This window comes from Nesoenas mayeri (genome assembly GCF_963082525.1).
Source record: "Nesoenas mayeri genome assembly, chromosome: 16".
Taxonomy (NCBI): domain Eukaryota; kingdom Metazoa; phylum Chordata; class Aves; order Columbiformes; family Columbidae; genus Nesoenas; species Nesoenas mayeri.
The window spans coordinates 8,544,919-8,565,570 of NC_137562.1; positions in this window are offsets into that span (position 1 = coordinate 8,544,919).

Sequence of the window (20,652 nt, forward strand, 5' to 3'; positions counted from 1 at the left end):
CCGTTTTGTTTCCACCCCCCTCCCCGCCCTGCCTGGACCACTTTTCCTCGTTTTACCACTAGATGGGAGAGTGAGACTGGGCTAACATAGCTGCTCCCATCCTCATCCCAGTGGGAATTCCGAAGGGAGATGAGAAATGAGAAATGCCCGCAGGTTACCCTGCAAATCCTCCCACCTCGGGAGGGTTGTGGGCAACCCCCAAAATCCCTAGTTATTGCGTTATCCCAAAAATGCACAGTTAGGGGAGACTAATGTTTGTCTGGTGCCTTCCCTCAATACTGGTATTCAGCAGTAGCCCCTCTGCCCTATTGCAAGGGGAAAACACTTATACAAAGACTAGAAATATTCTTGGGGTGAAATACCTCATTTTTTTTTCATATACACCTGTCCTAGAGCAGAGGGAGGTGGGGAGAGCGCTTGCAATCCACTCCTGTCATCTACACCCCAAATCCTGCTTCCCAGGAAGGTGGGTGGCCCTGATAATTTTTATGGGAGGTAAAAATAAAGCAGCATTTTCTCCTCCTTTCCTTCCACTCCTTTCTCCTATAGGACTGTTGTGTAACGGTACTCCAAGCGATACCATTACCATTTTCCTGCAAAGTTTAAAAATGGGCTGGTGCAAAGATTGCATGTGCAGGAGGAGAATTTGTGCCTGGTCTGACTCCAGTCACCTCGGGAGCTGCTGCAGGTGAGGGAGGGGAAGGCACCTACTTCACTAAATCTTGTTAAATTTACTTCACTGCAGCACTTCCCATCTCCTGAGACACTTCCTGAGGTTTTACTGTAACTGGATATGTTTGGAAATTATATAATTGCAGAAGAACTTTCTCAACCTAATCAGATTGCACGCATTGAGAATTTTTATTATTATAAGATTCTGGTCTTTCAAAAATGAATCTCTTCTTCCTTCTCGAGATTTCACAGGTCCCGGAAGAAACCTCATATAGGAGGCAAATTCTCCAACTGCTCACGTGAATACGGCAGGATATGTAATCCCTGTAATTTGGAAATTATCTTCTGGGGGGAGGGGGTTGCTGTCTGCCAAACCTTCCTAATTTGCAAGCTTTTCAGTTAAGTGATGCAACTGATTTGTTTAATGCCCGGCACAGTTGGGCAATGATATGAAATAATTCTAATAAACTCCCTAACTGCAGTACCCTTGTTGCTTCTGATGGGGTTTCCTGGCTTTGCCTTCACCAAAAATAGCTGTCATTATCCTGTTAGAGAGAAATAAGAGCTTCTTTGGAAGAGGAAGCTTGGTTGGTTTTGTTTTTTTTACTGGACAGAACTACTCCAATTTTCCACAAGCAACAGCCACCCCACCCTGTGTGTGCAATAAGGTCACTGAGTCACCAGCACAAAGAACCCTCTGGCTTGTGCATCTCACTGGGGAGGACCCAAAAACCCCTCCAAGGAAGAGAAAAGACGTCCGTTGCCTGGAATAAATAATTTAAAAAAAGAATAGGCATTCCAGACCTGGCAGGTTCAGGATCCATTTTCTTGAGTAAATGCAGCTTCTGGGTGCTGGGCAGAGCCTGGGGTGACCGCAGCATCAGGACAGCAGCATCAGGCTGGGAGCATCCTGTGCTGCAGCGGGGCCAGGGCTGGTCCTCACCCCCCTCTCTGTGGGATGAAGGTGTGAGCAGACATAGGATGTCTCTGATGGATTGTTATTCCTATATTTTCTTCTGGCCATGGACGATTGTGGCAGAAGTTACTGCCTTCAGCCAGGCGCCTCCTGCTCCCTGTGCTCCTCAGATGCCAAACGTTGGGTAAGCAGGTGTTGGGGAAAAAAAATCGCAAAATCTCAAATGCTCAGGACCTGCTTTGCTATACCCCTGGTCTTTACAACGCTTCCTCTCTAATCTCCCTCTCGTCATCCTAGAAGAGAATTAAAAAATGGAAAAAAACCACTAATTGGGGAGAGGGTCTACAAAGCAACTGATAACCTGGTGCAGCCTTGCTCAGAAATGTTGTGTTGATGTAGGATGCAGGCAGAGCCCCTCGGTAGCTGGCTCACAGCATCTGTGTGGACCCTGGTGATGGTGATTAAGAGCAAAAATTAAGTGAAAACTATTACATGGGTGAACACAGGCCCTAGCACACTGGGGCACCCCCAGATGGAGGGCTCTGCACCACAGGGGATGGGTGACACCTGCTCTGACCTTGACCCACATGGGCATCTCTGGTGGGGACATGATGCGGCCTTGCAGGTGCAGAGTCCGATCTCTCCTCCAGACCTTGATTCTGCAAGAGGAAGGACAGGGATGGGTTTTCAAAGTCAGCCAGAACTAGTTGGATCCAGGCCTCACCTGATATAGCAACAGAATTACCCACTTGAATTGTTTTCTGTGTTTACAGGGGCAATATTTTTCCAAAGTTCAAAGTCTTTCTCTGTAGAAAGCATGTGATGTGCTTCGCAGTGACAACGTAGTTTTGGTGCTACGAACAATTTAAAAAATCAATTTCTGGAGCAATATTTTCTATGTTTGTAATCTCTGAACTAATTACAGCACTGGAAAATCAATAGCTATCTGGAAATCTTTCCAATATGGCTAACTAAGCATGCTACATATCATGCTGGAATATATTCTTCACAAACACACAATGTTCATGACCATCTCCCAGGTTACATGGGCAGATTATATACACTGTCAATAAGTGTCTGTACTTCATCACATTGCAATGGCAATATTTACCCAAATCTGCAGGGGGCATTGGGCAGAGCAATTAGCACAGGATGTGAGATCTGGAGCAACATTCAGTGCCGGCACTTTAAGCCAACAACAAAAAGAGTTGAAAGACTTGGTTAGTTCAACAGGAATCTTCAAAAAGATTATGAAATAAAGTCATTAAAAGTTCATGCTTCAGTTATTATGTTGGGTTTTCATCACCTTTGGTGACTGAAAACAACCTTTCTCTAGTGTCTTAGCGAGAGTGAAGTAAGGTTAAATGGGTAGTTCGATGGTGATTGCACTTCAAAAACACACATAAAGAGGAAGGGTGTTGCTCTGATGAACATGATCTCTTGCTGTGCAAACACGCTGTGTTGACTGTGGCAACTCGGTTGGAGCCAAAGCCCAAACCCTTGTGCTGACGCTCTACACCAGTTCCCGTGCTCCACGGGTGCTGCTGGGACCTGATTTGAGACGTTGCCTCCTCTGTCCTGCCCTGCGAGAGCTCAGCGTGCTCCTTCTTGGCATGGTGGAGTTCGTGCTGCTACTAAATGAAGGGTAAATATCCCCATCAGACACAGTGCAGAAGCACAGCGAGCGGATAAGAAGCAAAGCCCACCGTGCCGGCGATTTCCCCCGTGCTTCCATTTGCATCACTACTTAGTACAACCAAGCAATGAATTCTGAGCTGTCACATGCCCATGAAAGATTTTTCCTCATTTTATATGTTTTTTTTTTTTCTCTGATTATTCTTCATAGCTTTTTTCCCTTCAATGAATTGTGCAGAGAAAAAGTGGGATGGGGGTACATCTCTGCCCTAGCTCCCTCCAAGCCCGGGGATTCCTGCAGCTGCACTCCAGTGGGGTGGTGATCATCATCCCAGAGCAGAGCTTCAATTCTAGCGACCCATGAAAGTGCAGAGTGTGTTTTTTCCTTGCCCTCATCTCATGAGATAGGCCACAATTTATAGTCCTTGCTAAATAAGAACTTAGCCCATTAATTACGCTCAAAGAATTTAAATTTTTTGAGCCAGGCATGACCCATGTAATAGTCTGGATTGTGATTATTGTTATTATTAATTACTGTTTGCATTTCTGTAGGACTCCCATGTCCAGCTCAGGAGCTCCTGTGCACAGTGCAGCACATGGGCACAGAGAAGGGAGCCCCTCGAGCAAGTGACAACCAGCTCAGAGTGGCAGAGCTGAAACCTAGCACAGTCGGGGGCTATTTATGGTAAAATCACTGCCTAACCTGCACCTAGAACATACACTGCCACGGTGTGGCTTTGCTAATCTGGGCTGCTTTCAGCCAAAAAGCAACAGTTACAAAAATATTGTGCTTATCATCACCACAGTCAAAATATCCCTTTAACTCCTAAGCCTGAAATGACCTTGATGCAAACTCGGGGCTGCTGGTTGCCACGTCCTGTTCAGACTTGATGGGAACACACCTACAGCTGCTGCACTGAGCTGTAACCTGCTTTCTCTTCCGATTATGCCGTCTTTGGACTTTTCCACGATTCTTGCAGATGTGGTGTCATATTTCATTCAAATAAAACTTGATTGGAGTGCAAGAAATCACTTCTATTTCTGTCTTTGGAGGGAAAGGCTGGAGTGTCTGTACATCGTCTGGTGGAAAAGACCTGAGAAAAAAGAGTTCAAGACCCTCCAGATTCTTTCAAAAAGTAGCTAGGGCTCTCTCTTCTCTTTTAAAATTAAGAGATCACATTTTGTGCATGCTCAGCAGTGAAGTTCCTAATCCCATTTCCCAATAACCCACAGGTACATATTGCAGTGCTGCTGCTGGCTGGTTCATAACAGGGTGAGAGCAGGACAAGCAGGGAGGGATCACTGCCATCAGCACCTTGGGGACATCCCGAACTAGAGCTTTGCATGGAGATTATTTGCTTTAACAGCCACAAGAGCGTGTGTGACCCATGAATTTGTCTAATCCTTCCTCAAACAGTTACACTTTCAGCTCTGCAATGCCCTCCAGCAATAGTTGCTACTGTTCCATCAGGAGCTGTGCACGAGTTTACTTTAAACCTCCCACCTCGTCCTTTCATTTACAGGATCATTTGCTCTCACAATAATAAATACAGCTTGGAGCACTGAGCAGGACAGGCTCTAATGCTCCAGTCTGCAAAACCAACAGGGTCTCACTGAGGTGGGATAACACATAATCTGGTAAAAATCACAGGGAGGATGTTCAGAAGTGCATTTCCCACTGCAAGCCAGCACTGGCCACTGCTCTATATGTTTCCTGTGAAAGAATTTCTGTCTCACATTAGAGTTACAATAAAAGCCTAAAAAAAATATTCTTTCAGAAATAAAAAGTAGTTCTGCACTTCCTTCCTGGAGATTTATTGCTTGTTCTGCAACAGGAGATGTGAATCATGGAAGTATTTATAACAGCGATATTAGGAAATCATCATTCAGGCACCAGAAACCTGTGTTAGACATTATGTCTTTAAAGAAATCATTTAATACTATGCTAACCTAATATTCTGAATACATGCACGCTCAACTATATTAAAAATGTAAATGTTCCCAGAACCAGACTTTACATGATGAATATACAAGAACTCCCCTTCTTTCCTAGTCAGCTCTGTGGATCTTACAAAAATGAGGATAGTTGCATTTGATGGGCATTCATACAATTTGTATCTGCACAGATTTAGCCCAAAGATTGTCACGGTCATCTCAGGCCCCTGTGACTTACAGGACTGAACTCCAGCTCCGAGGGAGCCTCCAGCCAACTGACTTCCCTTCTATGGCACTAAATTTGCATTCATTAAAACCAGAATTTTAATGACTTCTAGAGATTTATAACAAATGGCAGCCCAGAGCTCCTGACACTCCCAAAGCTTCTGACAGAGGTACAAGACATCATAAATCCACCCTGGTGTGAAATACTGAATGAAAATCATTGCAGGTGTATCTGCAAGTGTTAACATGACCCACAAAATCTGGGTTTCAGTCAAATTGAAATGATCAGAGCCTCCCAAACCTGAGAAAATAGTAACCCATATAATAACAATAATATAGTGATAATAATGTTAGTAGTTATAGTACTAGCATGATCAACAGTCTCCTTGTCATTGTTTATTACCATCACTGCCCTCATCACTCTCAGCTCTAAGGATGGACAGGGTAGAGGTGGCCCCATCTTTTCCACAACCTTTGTGCCCAACCACCAAGCCCCAGACAGGGAAGCTGGAGCCGGAGATGAATGCAGCTTGGCAGGGCTGGATGGGAAATGTGGGGGGTTTCCCCAGCTCAGATGCTTTTGATGCATTGCTTCACTTTTGCACATCTGTTTTTCTTTCCACCCTGTTCATTTAAAATAGAAATGGTTTGAAACAGGGCCTTACTCACCAGTGAAAACAATGCCCAGTGTACAGGAAACGATTCATATGTAATAAAGCAACATCAGTGTGTGTCCATGGAGAAAATGTTTCCTGCTTTTCCTGACCACAGCATGTCGCAAGCAGCAGGCTCTCCCACATGTAATTTTGCTTTAAAAGCTAATTCAACAATTTAGCACAATAAGTGAAAGCAAAACCCGAAAGTAGCAACCTCCAACTCCAAGGGGCACAGCAAGGATGGGACAAAATGATGAGGAAGATATGAGCGGTATGTTGCCACAGCCTGGGATGAGGCTCAGCGAGCTGCAGATCCTGCTTCTGCCTTGGCTCCTGCTCCTGCTCATGGTCACCTGTGGGTCCCTGAGCCCCCACAGCAGCCGTGGGGACAGTGCAGACACATACTAAACAGAGGCAGGGACCACAAGGCTGAGCGTGGTGGCTGGATGTCACACCTTGGGCTGTATCTTTCCTTCCTCACTGCCTTGTGCAGTGTTAGCTGGGGTTTTCCATTACCCGGGTTATCCTGTACACTCTGGATAATGGATAACTGATTGCACTTTAAAGAGCTAGACATACAGTGCCTGAATTATTTATCTTTGAACATGCAGAAACAGGCCAAATTCCCAAGTGATGTGAAACAGCCCTTTTAAGAAATGCAAGGGGGGGCTGCAAAAGCTGCTCTGGTAGGCACATGAGACCTGCATGATCATGTCGCATGTGCTGAGATTCTTCCTGCTGGGGTGACTTACACCCTGAAGGGTGTAGAGTGCTCAGGTGTGGGTGCTGGTCCAGACCCTCAGCCGTGTAATCACCCAAGGGCCCCCTCTGTGCCTATAAACCAACCACTGTGACAGCAAGTCCCCAAAGAGCAGAGAAAAAGGGCCCAAATAAATGTGTCAATGTAAATCGAAGCAGTTCGGTGTGTTCCCACAGCTTTTCTACACAGTTCCTTGTCCTGGTTTCAGCTGGGATAGGGTTAATTTTCTTCCTGGAAGCTGATGTAGTGCTGTGTTTTAGATCTAGGATGAGAATAATGTTGATAACACACTGATGTGTTAGTTCAGCTCTGGAGGTGAGTTGTACTTCCTCCGCAATCATTAACCTGAATGTGCCCAGCCTGATAGCGTCTGGCGCTATATTGCACCAATAAAGATAATGCCACAATATCTGTGTTTATGCCCCAGATAAAATAATACCCATGCATCTGCTCTTAGACTTTTTCTTCCTTTTATGCGAGGTCAGCTCGTTGCAATAGCTGGAAGTAAAGATTAAATTCTCGCCATTGCTCTCTGCCAGCACAGCCGCGGATGTGGCTCCTTTCAGCACGGCTTCTCCCCGCGGGCCGGTGCGTGGGTGTATCCCAGAATTTCTCCCTGAGCATCCCGGGTAGGGGAACGGGACGAGGGGGCAGCCCGAGCCCTTTCTGGGAGCTGTGAGGCCCCAGGTGCAGAGCGGGATGGGAAATTTGGCTTTTTTCTTAGGATGCACCTGCTCCTAGCCCTGCTCTCTCCTTACCCCTTTATTCTCGCTCCCCCAACCCTCTCCCCATCCTCCCCTTACTGCTCCTCTTCCCCATTTTTCCCCCCACAACGTGGGATGGTCTCCTTGCCCTTCCTCTCCCCTGCTCCCATCTATTCGTGTCCCCCCCATCACCCTCTCCCCCTATCCACCCCTCTCCTGTCCCTCCCCATCTCCCTCTCCCCCCATCACGTTACCCCCACTTTCGCTTTGACCTCAGATTCCCCGCCATTGGCCGAGTCCGTGCCCGTATCCGCAGCCGATTGGACGAAGCACCTGTCCGTCAGGGCGGCATGCCCGCCCCCGCGACGGGGGCCGGGGAGCGCGGGGGCGGCGGCGAAAGGGGCAGAGGCGGCGGCGTGCGGCAGGTAACGGTACCGGGGGGTGCGGGAGGGATGGAGGGGCACGGCGGGGCGGGGGCTGCCCGGGAGAGCTCCCCCCGCCCCGGCAGGACACACCGGGCGGTGCCGCACGTGTCTGCGGGAGCGGCGCGGGGAGCCCCGATGGGCGCGGATCATCCGCGGGGGATGAAAAGCCCCGAGATGGGGCTGGCGCGGGGGCTCGGGGACCGGGGGGCTCGGCGGGGTTTGGGGCCGGGGTAAGCCGTGGGGTGGCCGGCGGCGGGCAGCGCTCCGGCCCCGGGCGTGCGGGCTTTGTGCGGGAGCGAGGGTTTGATGCAGGAGCTGACGGTGCGCGGCGGGGAAAGCCAGTCTTGCTTCAGTGGGGGCGGAAAAAGTCGTCAAAATTGCCAAAGTCATTGAGATTTTCCATTTGCAAGTCATCTCCAGTGATGCTTCAAACCGGTATTTTTACCGCGTTGTAACTGGAATTCGTTAGAACTGACTCTCTGGTGTGCTTTATTTTTTTTTCTTTCCCTTTTATTATTATTACCTTACCTTTCTATGGGAAATTAAAAAGCAGCAGAGAAAAAGCAGAAACTAAGAAAAGCTAGTAAAGTGTCATGGCAAAGTGATGCCTACAACAAGTAGAAAGTATGTTAATGGTGAAATGGTCCTTGTTTCAAGAGGGTAGTAACTGAAGTTAGAGGAGGAAGTTGCAGGCAGCGTGCTGAGCTGCAATCAGGGCACTTTCATCGCCTGACCTATATACTTCTACTAACCTATTTGTTCAGATAACACGAATCAAAAGCATTCTTATAATAAAAACGTGTTTTTCAGTTCTGAGAGCTCAAAAGGCACAAGCGGGCATTAATCACCTGAGTTTGTTGTGTCAACATTTTGTTACTATTTTATAGGTTGTTTGGTTTTACCAGGCAACACACTACAAACGTGAAGTTATCCCAGTCTGGCATCTCCTTTTTTTTTCATTTCTGGGCTCCTACTTTCTATAGTGTCACTTGGTTGTAAAAACACATATTAAAGTAGTTTTTGAGGGGGAGTGAACACAAAGGAGATCTTTGGAGATGTAAACGTGAGAAAAAGAACGGAAAAAGATGAAACAGTGGGGAGAAAGGGTTAGTCAAATAATGAAAAGGAAAAAAAAAATGTGGCTATTTATATGCAAAGAGGTCTAGCCTGCAGGCTACCAAAAACGATGAGAAACTGAAACAGCAGCGCTGTGCACTGGGGAGGGACAGACCACAACCACCTGCGGCCGAAATCTGCTGGCATATGACAAGCATGTTCGGGTGCAATAGCTTTGCCAGATGCCCCGTGAAATAGCCACCCCCCCGATATTGCCTCGATTCGCCCTGCACATATGAGTCCAACCCACAAAGTGACAGTGGCAAAACCGTGAAGTGCAGCCCTGGGGTGACAAGTGAGACGGGAAGCAGCGATTCCTGCAAGGGTTGGATTTTCTTGGCCAGCGAAACCAGGAACTACCTGAGTGAGACTTACTAGAAATCTGTACAGAGATGAGAGATTTACGGGCATGGGGGAAGGTGGGATCAGCCACTAGCAAAAGAAATGTCCACAGGCTTAGAGAGATCAGCATCCAGCTGCTCCGTGCCTCATGATTTCTGACTTCAAATTCCTTGAGGCAGCTTTAATCTTTTTGTGTGTGTGTCTTTACAGCATCCTGGGGAGGATCCTGCTCTCTGATTTGGGGCTTTACACCCTGGAGTAGCACAGAAAGTGAATTATGGCTTTGCTTTACACTGCTTATTTCACTCAGTCAACCCCCAAAAAGCATCGCTGAACAGTTGGTTTGGTTTCTTTTCTTTCAATTGAGTGTTGCAAGCTCAGAAACCTGCCTTTGCTTACTGGTTTGGTCACAACCCGCAGGTGAAGGTGCTTTTATGCCAAATATGCTGCTTTACCATTTGGGTTTCTTGTCTTTCTCACCTAGTTCCTTGAGCTGCTGCCCATGAGTTGATTATTCAAAGCATGGGACATTCATGTCTTGCAGAATCCCATTAATGCAACAGTGAATGGTAGAAAAGCTTTTCAAGACTCTGCAACCACTTAGCAGAGCTGACAGCCTGTTGCTGATGGGTTAGTGAGATGCTGAGTATGATTTCAAGGGAAAGGTTTCCCCCTCTGGATTTTACTAAGGTTGCCATGTAAAAGCAACGCGTTGGAGCTGTTAATCACGCGCAGGGTGTTTTGGATGCGGGCTGCCCTGAAATGCATTGGTGTTCCTGTCTTGATTTCGATGGCCTCCCTAAAATGTGCTGTGCCTTCTTACTACATTTAAAAACCACGTTATCTGCAGGCAGGGCAGCAGGATTTGGGAGCAGCAGTAGCCCAGACCACACCGTGGGCAGGATCGAGGGCTCTGCCCATTGGGTCCATGGCAGCTTGGCTCTGCCCATGCCTGGTTTTCAGCAGGTCCCCAGCTGTCCCAGCCCTCTCTGGCTGTGGCATCTCTAGATGTAAGAGCTGCTCCTATCCTGGAGCCACTCTTCCTTTTCAAAACTGATTCATTGCTAGACCTCCCCATGATATAATTAGTTTTGTTCCATCTTGACCTTGAGCAACCTCCCAGTGTGCAAGTGGTGATGCTGAACTGGGGGATGTGGGAACAAAGAGTTTCTGTGGACGCTCTCTGGGAAAACGCTCCGAGAGAGGTCAAGGATTTCATCTGGTGTATGAGTCTTAGACAAAAGTATCCATCCTGCTTCAGTAGCTGTGATGAGTGTTTGTAGACGAGTACTCAGAGTGACTCGCTAACTTTAATAGGTTTTGCGTCAAGACCTCTCATTAGTACAGCAGAGAGCATGAGATGGGGCAGTGAAGTGTTTAATATTAACAGAGTAACATTATTTTAACCTTAAATCTCTCTTCAGGCAGAAGTACCCCTAAATCTGTGGTACTACCATGTTGTTGCAGTCAAAAGTAGTGTCATTCCACTTCTAGATTGTAAATGAGTTTTATGAGCGATAGAAATATGTTAGTGTTGGGAAACACTTGGTTTATTCTTGTTCACATTGTCCAGCGAAGTGCTGACCTCTTCCAGCAGTTTTTGGAATTCCTGGAGCAGGGGAGACACTAGTCCCATTTCTCCTCTTGTGCTATTCCCCTGACATGTGTATAGTTACACTAACACTGAACTTGATCGCTAATGTTAGTGGGTAAAGTATATTACTGTATGGCATCAATAATCTTCAGTCATTTGAATTCTTGGAGCTTGTCTTTGTTGCTTCAAGAAAGAAAATGAAATACTAACAAGCTTTGTTTAACCATCATCCAGTGGTTCAAAGGAGTTAGAGTGTCATTTCCATGTTGAGGAAGCAAGGTCAAACACTTTTTAACGCCTTTTTTTTCCCCAAAAGAAAAATATTTTGACTTCACAATGTTCTGAAAAAAAAATCCAAGAAAAAAGTACTTTTTGGCATTTTTATAGCTATGGTTTCATATTTATGAATTCAAGTGTTTGGGTATGCTATGAGTTAGGACCTCATTTTTGTATATGGCATAAAGAGATAAAAAAATACTTTTAGATTCTAGAGTTCTGATAAATAGTACCAGCCCATGACAAAGAACAATAAAGTCCCTAAAACATCTGAAGGACACCATCTCAGTTGGATTTTCTCTTCCCTCATAGCCTCTCCTTGGAAAATCGCATCAGTCTTTCTAGCTTAACATACTCCAGATAAATCAGATTTGAAAACTCAGTTCAAGATTTCTTTTGCTTTAAACACACCGTAGGAAACAAGCTCAGCCTGTGTTGGAGGCTGCTCTACCTTGGCTTGGCTCGAAGGGTTTTCTAATGCCTGTCCCCATGACCGATCTGATCCTGCACCGCTGCAGCATCACTGAGGACAGGGCAGGTGCCATGCAGCTTTATGTCAGCATAAGATTGCCCCAAAAAAGGGATTTCCTTGTAGTGCTTTCAAAGCAGCTTTTACAGTTGTCTTTGTACTGCTGGAGTGGATTCAGTCTCACAGAGGATTTAGACCCCAATGAGGGTCTTGGTTACAACAGAATCAGCCTTTTCTTGGAGTCCCCCTATAAGCATGGTCAAACATTGAAAAGATGCTGAAGAACCTGAATTAAAAGGAGTGAAAAGTAGTTATCCAGCCTGTGGTACAATGATTATCTGTGTCCAATATTCTTGTTTTAAAATAATTTAAAACATTACTTATTTGTTTTCAAGAAGCAGTAAACAAAAAGCAAAACAAAACCAACCAAACAAACAAAAAAACAACAAAAACCAAACCTTTCCTTGCCTACCACCACAAACCAGCCAATTTTTACTCCCTTGAGTTATCATTTCTTGGGGAACACTGGTCAAAACCAGTCCTCAGTGACCTCGTTCAAGCTGATAATCAAGACCGAGGTTGTCGCGCTGTGTCCGTTTCTTGTAGCACCTTGGCAGGGGCTGTAGGATGCAAATAGGTTCTTAGCAAGGAAAATTTAGAAGTTTCTGAGCCAGAAATGAAAACCTGCATAGAAGCAGGATTTCCTTGAAGGCCATTTTCAGATTTCCAAGTAAATGTATGTTTAAGGCTGCGATTCCTCTCGTGTGAGGAAAAGGAGGGTACAAAGTAGAAGCTGTTTCCATGTTGCACATGGACAGGAAAACCCCTCTGAATTCCAGCAGATGTTTTGGGTTGACGATGGGAACATTATATGCCTGTTTATTCCTTTATCTCAGGAAGAAGCACCATTTGGCAGCAATTTGCTCTCTGGCAGTAAGAATGAATTACTGACCTGATTGAGCCTTGTCGGATGAAGGACGTGCCAGCCTGCAAGAGGGATGGCTTGCAAAGGGCCTCTGCTCACCTGTGTGCACACCTTTCTCGATACATTAGTATGTATATTGTTTTATGTGTATATGGGATTGCTGTTTCATGCTGAGCTGGGTTTCTTCCAGAGACCTGGTAGTGCAGAACAGTATTGCTCAGCATTTTGCCACCAGCATCTCTCAGAGGGATCAGGGGAGTCTTATCTCTGCTGATCAGCGGGGATTTTTATTTATTTAGATGCAGCCAAGGTCTGCGTGCCAGTTTGCAAACTGTTGTGGCCATCCTCGAGATTTTCAGTGCTTTCTACATTAGTGTAGCCACTGTAGGAACTTGCAGCATGAGGACTCACCATTGAAACAGACCCAAGGTTCCTAAGGAAGGTGCTGTTTCAGGTTGGCTTCTTCTGCCCATCATCCTCAGTGGCCATGGTCAGCAGCCCTGCATGCTGCCAAAGTCCTGTCTCATGCTCTGTCCCACTCCGCTTTGGGTTTGGGTTCCCACCCTTCATCTCATAGTTGTCGTAACTGTAGTTTGTGGTTATGGTGCTAGTTTGGGGATTTTGAGTCCGAGAATGAAGAGAAGTCATCCCTTTGAAAGTGGTCATCATTTCCTCTCCATTGCACAATAGGGATGTGCCCTCTTCCAATAAATCCCAAAATATACCACAGTGTGTCAAGATCTAGGGTGTTGCATGGTCAAATGCAAATTAGTTGCAAGCTGATGTTGTATTTAGTCCAAGTGGGTGAAATAGGATGAAGTATGATGCTTTGGTTTAGCTCATCTTTGGAAGGTGGACAGAAAGTGCTTGGTGCCTGGAAACTTAGATGCTGCAACTAATACAATTAAATTAACTAGTGTTCCCTGAAAATACAACAATTTCAGAACAAACATGAGGCCTTGGTACTTATTTTTAAAATGTTCTTTAAGCTTCAATGGTTGTTGCTGCTGCCCTTATCTACAGTCATGCAGAATAGAGCTATAGCTAAATGGGAAGTTAAATGTATTAAAGAGGTGTTAATGTTGGAAGTTCATGCACTGATCTTGTCCAAACTCCCTTGGGCTGCATCAGATTTGTGCTGAAGGGGTTAATTTTGCACCACCTGGCTTTGTGCTAGATCAAATATTGTTTGCATTGTGGTAGCCAACATAAGGCCAGAATAAGCTCAGTGTAATATGCTTGGCTAATCCAACAGAAATATGATTATGTGCCTGTTCCTGCTCCAGATCGTATCTGCAGTAATGGGTGATTTAGTGATTGTGGAGGCACAGCTCGAGGGCTGTAGATAACCTGGATGTAATGATAATCTTGCAGCGGGGCAAGAGAATGTCTAACTCTAATTAGGTAGTCAACTTTAAACAAATAATTAAGAGGGATAAATCCCACTCTTAATGCAAAATTACTTCCTAGGGAGTCACCTGAGATATAGAAATCAGGGTTATTTAACTTTGTATTTTGCATGCCAGAGTGACTTCCTAGGTACTAATCTGAGGTTAACCAAGAAAACCTTGAACAGCTGGAGTTCTACTGTATTCTGCAAAATGTCCCATTTCAAGCAGTGAGTCCATTTACGTGCTGTCTGGGAGGCTGTACTGTTCCAATGCTTGGCAGGAATCTCAAGACTAATACCTAAGAGGATTAGCGAGCATCACTGAATGTTAAACAAGATCCAGACTAAGCGGTGTGCACCAGTGAGCTTGTGCTCTGGGGGCTCTTTGGGGAAGCTATTACTTGCTGATCTGGGTTTGTGTAGGAAATACTCTTCCCTCAGCTGAATCCTTCCTGTAGTTTGTTTCTCCCATGCTTCCACTTGACGTGTTTCCATTCTCCGCACATCTCATGGACTCTTACGCTCACTGAGGATGGTAAATGTTGCAGAGGATGCTGATGATCAGCAAGTTTCTTTCTTCCATGATGCGTTTAGCTCTTTTCTTGTACTCTTTTCAGGTCTGTGGTGTTTGATTTAAGAGGAATGGTTGGGCATCAAGCCCACCAACATAGGGTTGAACTGGAGAACTTGTCATAGAAAGCTCAAGCTAAAGACTGTCCTTAGCTGGTAGAGCAATACAACCCCATGATACACCATTTTCCCCAGAAATTCAACTTATTTTGGAAAATAGGGGTTGGAAGTCAATCTTTTGCTCAGAAAAAAAAAAATGAAATATTGGGTAATTTGGATATTGAGATCCAACTCTGCCCACAGCATGTGAAAAAGAGACAGCGTGGAGGCTTTGCCCCGTGCCAGATCTCTCCCTTTATAGTGTTGCATAATGACTCAGCATTTCACATAAATATCTTCCCATGCTGCAGCAGAAATTGGGGATTTAAGATTTCTATTTGATCTCCAAATTTTAGTCTATTTGGACCATTTGAAAGGAATGAGGCATTAAGACCCCGCGAAGGAATGATGGCCACTCCTGACAGCTCCTCGCTCGCAGTCTGCAGTAGCGCAGGTACAGCGTGTGCTCTCAGGGGAAGAACAAGTGGGGAAATGTGCAAATTTCTCTGGGTTTTTTGAATGGGTGACTGTAGAATAGGGGAGGCTGTGGCTCGAGTTAGGGTATAAATAGTTCTGGCTCCAAGCACAATCGTGTTTCTGCTTTTGCTCTTATGATTGAGCCAAAAATAGATTCCCCTGCAAAAGAGTGCAGCCGGGTGTAATACATGAATTGATCATTCAGTGGGGAAAAAAGAAAAAGGAAAAAGCCAGATGAAGGAGGTATCTGGATGAAAAGGCTGTTACCCAGCAGCCATGTAAGAGGAGACAGTGGAAAGGCTTTTGGAGGCTTTGCTACTCCAGCAATGACTGTTGCCCTCTGTTTATGGGGAGGATGCAGTAATTCTGTATTATATTAACCACTACCTACTACAGAAAGGCCTCATATTATTTGTGGCAAATCCTTCTTGTGGAATGGCTTTCACAAAGTTCTATGGTATCATTTCCTCTGGTTTGACCTTTTGGTTTTTACCTTCATACTACTGAAACTGGGAGGATGAAGAAGAGTAAGTTCCTGTAAACCATGGTAGATATCAGCATTATTCTGTTATATTTATCCTGTAGTTGACAACCTTGCATTGTGTAACGTAGGATGTTGCATTTTTTGCATTTTTATTGCTTCTATCTTTAGAAGCAGGAAAGAATTGCATGTCACATTCTTCATTCGTCATCATAGAGGATTTGCCTGAATCTGCATGGAAACAAAGAAGGGATATCTGAAGGAACTAACTGGTAGTCATTGGGAAAAGATTACTAATGGCAGATGCAGAAACATTATCCTGAAAATTAAACATCCTTAAATGGTTTGTAAGGAACCAAATGATGGAAAATAACAGTGTGCTGTGGACAGGGCTAGATGCTGGGGAAATGCTGGGGGTTTATCTGCATTGGAAGAGCCGCAGAGACACCCAGTTCCATGAGCAGTAATGGTAGCTGGAGAGCACAGGACGGTGCCAGCATGAAAACCTTCTTGCCATTGATCAGACTTGTGGGAAGGAAAAAGATATTAAAGTAAGAATGACATTAAGGAGAGGAATTAGATATCAGAGCATAAAAGAACCTTTTGTCTGGCTAAGCTTTGCTATGGCAGAATATAGCGGCTTGGTTAAATCTGCTTTGTGCATTGGCACTGCGAGTTTTTAAAGATGGTCTGAGGCAGCTGCAGCCAATTGTATTTGCACAGATAAGCTGGAACAAATAAGTAAGCTCAGAAAATCTGGCTAGATTTATCTTCAAAGCATTTTCAAGCAGCTAATTGAAAATTATCCAAGCCACCTTCCTGGTTTCTTGCATATTATTGCATTAATTTGCCAGTGAGTGGAAAGTACTTGGAAAATATACAAAGGATTTGTGAGTGCTAAGCTTTACTATTTGGAATTTATTTAATTATAAATATATCCTTTCTCATGTGATAATTTAAAGTCAGCTTCTGCTGCTGTCATCCATGCTTCAGAGTCTGGCAGGACTAATTATGGAAAACCAGGTCTCTGACAGGAGGGATGGGTCAAGGTGTTCCTGGTATCCAGCAGTGTTGGGTATGTGGTCAGCTTGCTGATCTTTAGCTGTGTTTCTCTTTCCTGAAATGTTTCCATGTGTGCAGGATGATGCTGTTGCTGCAGGAATTGCCTGTGAAAGGCTCCAGGCTGGTCCTGATGCTGCTCCCAGCAACAGCAGCATCCTTCATATTGCTGAAGCAAAGGGATGTTTTTTTAAAAATGTGCTAAAAAATCCAAGGTTCCCACTTAGTGTGAGCTGAGGAAAGTTCGTCAGCTGCCAGGAAAACAATTCAATGTTGTACGTGAGCAACTTGATCACCCTGTGCTTTGTTTTATCTCTCTTCCCTGAGGACAAGCCCTGTTCACAGAACCAGGACCTGGATTTATCTCACTTCTGGGAGGCTTTCCTATTCCAAAAGCAGCGAGTGGATTAGACTCGATCCATATGGTGGTTATCAGCTATGACAGAAGTAATGCTGATAATCCTCTGAAGCCAAACTATCTGAGAAAAATTCAGTACGTGTTACCAAGAGAAATTAAATGTACAAACCCAGATGGATTTGTCCCTTTCTGGAGTAACATGGACTTAATACCGGGATATTGACTTTCCCCAAAGTCAAAGTATCTGTTTGCTAAGGTCAGGCTCACGCACACTTTGGGCAGAATAACATAGAGCACCCAGTGCAGCTACAGAGCATCACCTGAGGCTGCTCCTCCCTGGTTTACAATACATTTTCTGATCATTCTTTAATCCCCCAATTCTTCTCCTTAGTAAATATCTCCATGTATGCCATAGGACTGAAAAAATGATTAAGCCTGCTCATAAACTGTAAGCTGTGTTCAGCTATAGAAAGCAGAAGTTATGAATAGATGCTTTTTGCCACAATAATACCCTGTAAAGGTCAAAAACCATAGAATGAAAGGGAAGATTAACTATTATTTGGCATGCTTCAACAAATGGGATTATTTTGCATGTCAGTTACGAGTTAATTTGAAACATGAATCTAATCACAGTCCTCAGCAGAGACACAAAATGTTTTTAATTGGTCCTGTGACTTTTTAAATGATCACCTGATGAAAAGCTTGTAAGTTTTATTGTTGCTTTAATGCTAAATATTAGCCGGGGGAAGTCTTTACAAATTCCATGACGAAATACAAATCATATGCCTTCATTGCCTTGCTACTTTTGTTGTGTTGATTTGGTAACGTTGGCAGTCTGGAACCAGCTGTACAGAGGGAAAAATAGATGAGTTAAAATCTTGCAGCAAAATGAGTAAATCTATAGCAGGGAGATAATAGCATTGAGCCTAATTCAATGTAAACAAGCAATCATCAGCTGAGTCATTAAAAACAGATGAATGGGAAGCAATAAATGAATAAGATGAGTAAGAACGATTAGGAAGTGCATGAAGTTGGTTGGATTTTTTTTCGCTTAAGATTGTATTTTGTCCTCTAAAGTGGCATATGGCTCCTCTGAAAGCTAATATTCCCAGTGAATGTGTCACTGCTGGTTTAGAAACACTTTGAGAGATGAAAAGCAGCTTGATGGACAGAACCTGTTCCTGCCCAGAGTTCCTGGGTACAAGTCGTTAGCCCAGGTCCATCGGGACGTGGCAAGGATGTAAGATTTGGGAGCAGAGAAGGGGAAACATCTGCCACTTGGAGGAAAGCCTGGTTGCTTTCTTGGCAATGTTTCATCCCGTGTTTACTGCTAGGACTAAGAGTAGTACTAAGGGTAGGATTAAGGGTGACCACAATCAAAGGGGAGGATGATGTGATCACCTGGGTCTGGTGGCCCAGACTCCTGGTTCTTCAAGGAAAAGAAAACTTGAATGAAAAGCTGTAATCTCTTCCTTGACTCGTGTAATATTAAAGTATCAATATATATTAATGAAATATCAGAGGAGATAACACAGTGCCAGTGAAGAGGCAGTAGGAGTGTTTCCTCCAGGATGAAACTGCACCAGTTGGGGACTTCTTGGCTCCTGGTCGCATCAGGTAATTAACAGCGATGGGCTTTTTTTTATCTACTGAAATCAGTGATAACAGAGTCAGTCCCCAGCCAAGCAAACTTGTTTCCAAGTGGTCAAATATAAGATCAGACTTATGTTTGATATGGGCAGTGTGCAGCTGGCTGCTGTGCAGGAGACGCGTTTGATTTACACTGGGGTAACATGACCAGTTCTATGCCTTAGAGCCTGATCCAGTACCTAATAATCACATCTGACTTTAATAGAGTGCTAAGGCACTCTTATTTATTGTTTTCTATATTGTATCCAAAGATGAGGCAATAGATTTAGCGCTGTGAGAGTCATAAGGATGCTGGAGGGATGAAAAAGTGAAAAAATATAGTCTTGCATCCTAAGCGTTATCTTTTTGTGCCAGTGTACTACAATAGTCTGTCTCTGCAGCAAAAATTCAGTGCCTGCAGTTAGTTTTTGCATTTACATGTTACACATCAAAGTCATCCTGCTCTATACTCAGCCAGCAAAAGTACAAGTTACCTGGAGGAATCCAGCATAGACTGTAAAAGCTGTGCCCTCCTAGCTGCCCAGCTCACCCTGCCCTTGTGCAATCATCAAATTCCTACTAAAATCTGGACCCTGAAATATTCTGTGCAGTCTGCTCCCCAGACAGGGTAATGAAGATAGAATTATTTGTCAATGAAAGGTGAATCTCATTTGTTTAAATTGCCTGGAGGCCCAGACCTGTTGTAGCGCTGCTGACCTGATCTTTAAAGCAGCAAGTGGTTTATTCTGGGCTGGGAGCAGGACCTGCATGCTGCTTTAAGCATTATGTTCTGCCAAGTCCTCCTGCCCTGGTGCCTGCAAGAACTGCTGGTATAGGGAAGCACATCAGTGCACACCATTATCTACCAAGCAAATGTCAGTAAGTTTTCCCAGCAACACACAGATGAGTTTTCCTTTATTCACCAAAGGCAGCAATATTCCCAGGTTACAGTGGTCTGAACAAGATTCATTTTATTGGGGAAACAAGTGCTTGTTTTTCCTGTTCCCTATTGATGAGGACGGTTGACATTTCAAGAGGAACATTTTTCAGGAACCTCTTGAACAGATATTGGCAAAAATATTGGGAAACACAGGATGCTTTGAAGATGCTCTCTAATAAAATGGTTCTTGGCTAGCATCTGTTGCATATATAAGTCCAGCATTCAAGGGAGAACCTTGTTGTTTTCATATTTATATTTCAGCCAAGGCATTTAAGAAAAAATGCTCTTGGTTGATGGCGTGATCAGGTGCTGGGATGCGCAGGAACCATTTGAAAGAAGGCACGTTGGCATCAGTAATCAGGTTAGAGTCAGCTGCCTCTGCCCTCCAGCTCACTCTGAAATGACATGTAGTCTAATTAGTTATAGAAAGGCTTTTACTGAATAGCTGTAAACAGATCCGAGGGCTTGGAATAAAACCAATCTGACTGTGGAAACTTTTCGGGATAATTATAAACTGTTATTGGCAGACTGTGAAAAAGAGACCAAAGGACTTTTAGCAGTGGGAAACTTGTAGCTGTGCGTGCTGTTCCCTGCAGGGGAAGGAGGGGACAAAGGCTGTGAGGGTCCAGCATCTAGCCAGGGGCTTTTAGAGGAGGGCTTTTAGGGCTTCAGCTGGTACAGATACTGCCTTTAGACTTGACTTTTTTTTTTAATGGTCTTTAATGTTTTGTTCTTTTCTGTGTTGTTAATGGTGCCCCAATACCTGGGGTACCAAGACCTCCCATGTGTGCAGAGGGCACACATCCAGCTGAACTGTGCAGTGAAATGCTAATACTTATTAAAACAAAACAAAACCAAAAAGAAAAAAGAAAGAAAGGTCTGATATAAAGGCATGTGTAAAAATTCTCTCTTCACAGATCAGACAGAATGGTTCTGGCTCAGACCTTCTCGCCATCACGCTGCTGATGTAAGCGCCCAAAATTGCATCTCCCAGGCAGG